The sequence below is a fragment of the Branchiostoma floridae genome, unplaced genomic scaffold (genome assembly GCF_000003815.2).
Source record: "Branchiostoma floridae strain S238N-H82 unplaced genomic scaffold, Bfl_VNyyK Sc7u5tJ_1353, whole genome shotgun sequence".
NCBI classification, from domain to species: Eukaryota; Metazoa; Chordata; class Leptocardii; order Amphioxiformes; family Branchiostomatidae; genus Branchiostoma; species Branchiostoma floridae.
The window spans coordinates 80,186-85,960 of record NW_023365706.1 but is presented as its reverse complement, the minus strand read 5'-3'; positions in this window follow the sequence as shown (position 1 = coordinate 85,960).

Below are 5,775 nucleotides of genomic sequence, written 5' to 3'. Positions count from 1 at the left end.
CCGGCCGTGGGGAGCGTCAGAGTGGGGTGCCGTGTGCAACACCGGCTGGACCGAGGCTGAGGCCGGGTTCGTGTGCAGACAGATGGGTTATACCGGCGGGATGACGTCATCTGGGCAGGCAGACATCGGGGAAGGGTCGGAGAACATCTGGCTGGGTGACGTCACCTGCAGCGGAGACGAGACCAACATCATGTCTTGTGGCTTCAGCTGGGAACCTTCTGACTGTCATCATAGCCAGGATGTACAACTGGTCTGTACAGGTTAGAGTTACATAAATTATATTCATTATTGTACAGTTTATACATGTTGTATTGTCAAATACAAAGTCATATTAGCCATATCATTTTTCCTCTTGGCAATAGAAGCATGGAGACACACGAGTTTAAAAAAAGGCTGAGAAATCATTGATTAAGCAATGTGGAGGGAGTGACCAGGAATTCAATATCATTTTTTTTGTCTGCATCAGAAGCTTGTTGACATGATTTATAGAAGATTGTGTTGGCACGTGTACAGGTGGTGTGTCCGTCCGCCTTATCGGCAGCCGAGTGGAAGTCCGGTCCGGAAATGGAGACTGGGGAACGGTCTGTGATGACGGGTTTGACGACAGGGACGCCCAGGTTGTCTGTAGACAGCTCGGGTATCGGGATGGAGTCGCCACGGCAGGAGGAGACATCGGAGACGGGGCTGGGCTCATACGGCTAGGGATACTAGACTGCTCTGGTGACGAGTCTTCTGTAGCGGACTGTGAGATCAACAGGTGGGGAGACCACGACTGCAGCCACAAGAAAACTGCAGGAGTCATCTGCAGGAGGTATGGTTTGATACATCAAATCCAGCATTTAATCGGGACGTTTGAAAGAAAGCAAATATTACATGCTGGAACTGACTGCACATGCTCGATTCACTCTAACAGATGACGTGTCCGTTCGACTGAACGGAAGCCAGAGTCCGCTACAAGGCCGAGTGGAGATCCGGCCAAAACACGGAGACTGGGGAACGATCTGTGATGACGGGTTTGACGACAGGGACGCCCAGGTGGTCTGTAGACAGCTCGGGCATCGGGGTGGAGTCGCTACGGCAGGAGGAGACTTCGGAGAAGGGACGGGAAACATCTGGCTCAGAAACCTGAACTGCTTCGGCAACGAGTCGTCTCTAGAGGGCTGTCCGATCCAGAATAGCAACAGCCGGGACTGTGTCCACAGGCAAGATGTCGGGGTGGTCTGCAAAGGTTTGTGTTGGTTTTGACATGACAATACTCTTCGCTCTTCATACTAAAAGAAACAACTACGACTTAAATAGAAATGTCTTCTTCCGAAAACGAGAAATACCATAAGTATAGCATTGCAGTAAGATACCCCTGCCAACGATAGGGCCCGATGGTTGTATGGAGTATTGGAGCACGATATTGTGTAGCAAGGCTAGTCTTGGGGGTAATTTTCTAATTTAAATCAACAATAACACGTACTTTGAGTTTGATGATGATCTTTTGAAAACTTTTCCTTGTTCACAATAAAGAAATTCAATTTTTTTCGCGGTATCGTTATTGAAAAACGAACAAGCGATAATCAAGTTTTAAAATCTGCTGCAGGTGCCGTGTCTGTCCGGCTTACCGGAGGACAGATATCATCAGAAGGCCGAGTGGAGGTCCAGCCCGGAAACGGTGACTGGGGAACGGTCTGTGATGACGGGTTTGACGACAGGGACGCCCAAGTGGTCTGTAGACAGCTCGGGTATCGGGGTGGAGTCGCCAGGGTGGGAGGAGTTTTTCCTGAAGGGACAGGAAACATCTGGCTGGACAATCTCAACTGCGCGGGGAACGAGTCTTCTGTAGCGGACTGTGAGATCAGCAGGTGGGGAGACCACGACTGTACCCACAAGGAGGACGCAGGAGTCGTCTGTGTAGCAGGTATGATGCATGCATCTACACCTGCTGTTTCCTAACCCTCAAAACAAGTGCTTTTAAAAAGCTGGCATTTTGCCAATGTTTGCGTGTGTGAACGTTTTTTTCTAGTTATTAGAATGTCATATAAATAGAACAGAGTAACTAAACCTGATATTGGCGCATGGAGAGATTCACATATGTGCCTGAATCTAGATCTAGACGCCACCTGTTAAAATTTGCGTGAAGTGCAGCAAATTTCACTACACTGCCTGTTTTTGAGTGAGCTCTGTTGCGGGGCATTTTTAAGTTGTTTTTTTTTAATTTTTATTTCTATTCGGCAAAAAAACGAAGCGGCGAATCCGTTAACCAAAGAAATAAATTGGTGTGGCCAAATGGATGTAAAAATTAGTATTTTAATGGTGTAAAAAAGAAAAAAAAATCTACCTCCCCGGATTCGAACCGGGAGCATTGGTTTAGAATGCGTAAACTTTAACCACTGCGCCAGTGCGAACGAGTTGAAAAAACGCCCGTTTTAACAGGTATAGAAATGTTTGGCATGAATTGAACAGGTCCGTTCATCTCAACATCATTCCATCACAACGGCGACTACTATGGATAGAAATGCAAACAAGAAAAAATAAAATTCGTTCGGTGATTTTTATCATTAAAGATCGACAAATCCTTTCAAGTTGACAAGACGGCGAAGCGCAAGCGCAGTAAAGTGGGGGTTGCCGGAAGTGTGGAAGCAGGATCCGAAGACCCGACCTCCCCGCTTACACCGGCGAATTTCTGGCATTTTAAAAATTTACAAGCAAAATAAACACATCACAAGAAAAAGAAACTTATATCCTTTATTTTGATGGGTAACTTTACCTCTAGAACCGGATAGTTTTTGTACCGCGGGTGTGGGAAGATGGTAGGGAAATTTACGGATCGCCGTACTGCAGAGGGTTTTCGCTGATCAAATTATGAATATTCGCAAGGGCCTCTGGGACGCTATATGTAAGTGTTATGTATATATATTCGATTTATTTGGAAAACATTTCATCTTTATGAATTGCTAATGCATGGTTAAATGTTAAAGCAATTATTTGATGATATGCTGCACCAATCTAAGGAATATCATACTTCATTTATTAAATTTAATGAAATATCAGGGGCAATTACGGACCACAAACAATGACTTATGACAGAGCTTTTAAGAAGTATACAAATTCTTAGCGGATACTGTAAATCACTTTATCTTCACGGTACCAAATTTTCACGGTCTGAGAAAATTGAACTTGTTCTCGGAACTATATGTTCACTGTCGAGGCAAGTGCACATGAAAAATGTCTGTGAATTATTTTTTATCGGTAATGATAAGTTCACGTTACAGTCGTCACCGTGAAAACAGTGAACATAACATTACAGTGAAAAAAATCAGGAATTACAGTATTGAACAGGTCCGTTCATCACAACGCCCACTATTCTGGCCTCAGAGCATTTTGCCGCTAAGGCGGCAAAATGCAAAAAGAGAAAGAGAAATGCATTGTTCATATTAATGAATTAAAAGAAAATTTGTCTTCGCCAATTAGCAATTACTCAAGTAACTGGATATGATTTTGATAACGGGTGAGACGTTTTAGACGGTATCCGCTAGCTTCCATCAGTGTATAGATATTGATAGATAGATATTGTTAAGGAGAGCAAGATTTATTTCCAAACCATGAATGAATATGTAAAGGAGATGAAGACAAGTTTTAGTAAGTCCATTGGGAAACAATGGTAAGACGAGTTAAGACGAAGATGCCGCGAATGAATTACTCATATCCTGCCGTTTGAGTATTTGGTGTATCTTAATACCTAGATGTCTAACCTCTGTCGACGCCAACTTAATTTCATCTATCATCCATTGACAGAGGACTGTGAGGACTGTGCTGAGTACCATTCATCAGGAGTGACAACAAGTGGAGTCTACAGAATCGGCCTCCTCCCCGCTGATGTGGAGGCGTACTGTGACATGGACACCGCAGGTACGGATTACCAAACACACAGGTCTGTTATGTTTTAGCAAAACATGACGGCCTTTAGTTACGTTATGCTGTGTTTGTTAGCTTGCGCGTCTACCTTTTATTCTGCATGTTTGTGTGCGTGTGTGTTTGTAGGCACTGGCGTATGTTTGTATTAATTATCGTATGCGTATGTGTGTGCGTGTATGTCTGTTTTCCCTTTCACTAACAAATTGCTTTCATTTCCTTCCATGTTTACCTTCCATTCTGGTTGGCGTAATATAAACAATTACTCAACATGCTTAATTCTAAATAAACTTAAGAGCGCTAAGGTGAATAGCAGCCGTATCACGGCGGGCTGGCGCATTTATTGACCGAACAGCGCAGCAATCTTTTCTTGGCAAGTCCGCCCTAAGAAAATAATGCGACTACACATTGGACCGGCCCTGCCCTACGTATCTAACAGATATATGTATTGAAACAGAAATAATGAAATGAAAAGTGTTTGAAAGCTCTTTAATTAAGTATATCACTGATCAAATAATACATGCATAAATTATGTTTAAAAAACACAATGGCTTGTGACTGAACTATGCATATTATATACAACATATTGGCTTCTCTTCTGCGCGTGTTTTTTTTTTTACTTCCCCTGCCACGTTTGCTTTTATTTTTTACGCACATACAAAAGTACACAGTATTTACAATCATATGTAATTTACCAAAAAAAGACGAGCTTTAAAATCTACAAACATTTTACAGCAGTGTTTATATTGTCTGGTCTGCACGAATGTATTTCCGTGCCGCATGAATGTATTCTACGTGACGTTGCCGTGACGTAGGCGAAACCATTCTATACATGTAATATGAAAATCGCGAAACTGTTATCCCAGGTTCCGTAGCTCAGTCTCTTTAGATCCAGGGGCCTCAAGTTCCTGTGAGGAATCTTGATAGAAGCGGTTGGTTCCATGTATTGTTTGGTAGGTCAATTTAACGCAGCGCTTGTTAGAAGCCTTCTAAACCTTGATCGCGCAACTGTTTCACAATGGCCGAGTGGTCTAATGATAAGATTGTGCGTTCCAAATGCAGTCAGATTCGGCAGGCGTGGGTTCGACTCCCAGTTATGACGAAGTTTTTTTTCTTTGCTCATCAAATCCCATATAAAGTCTTTTGACAGAAAGAGACCAATTCAAGACTTTGATGTCTTTTCATGTGATTTTGTTTAACATACAGACTTCTTTTTTCTAAAATATGCGGCCATTGTTTTCCAAAAAGTTTCTTGCTTCATTTTCTATACACAACTCTTTTGTCTTGTGACCAGAGCATGGAAACCCAGGATTGTGATTTCTTTATCTTTATTTTCAAACATCCACAACGTTAAAGTGACGTAGGTCAAAACAGAAGATAATGTTACTTAAATTAAAACAAGTCTGTTTCTACGTTTTCTCAATCTTGAACTGGCAGGTTTTTAAAAATTGTCATATTTGACACAAAATTTACTTATATTTACACAAGAAAAATGTTTTCCACTACAAAGCCAGGCCTTGTGCCATTCAACGATATAAATAACTTCATCTTTATTAACAATTTTACATCTTACATACATCGCATCCCCTCATGATGTACTCCTCAACTGACCAAAACAAAAATCCCTTTAGAAGGCGAAAATGGCAGCTTTTTTTCAGAAGCAATTGTTTCCACAGGAGGCGGTTGGACCGTGATCCAGCGGCGGCAGGACGGGTCGGTTCCCTTCAACCGGAACTGGGAGGAGTACAAACTGGGCTTTGGGAACAAGAGCGGGGAGTACTGGCTGGGGAACGAGAACATCCACCTCCTGACCAATCAGAAAAACTATCGCCTACGGATTGACCTCGTGGACTGGAACAATGAATCAGCTTCGCA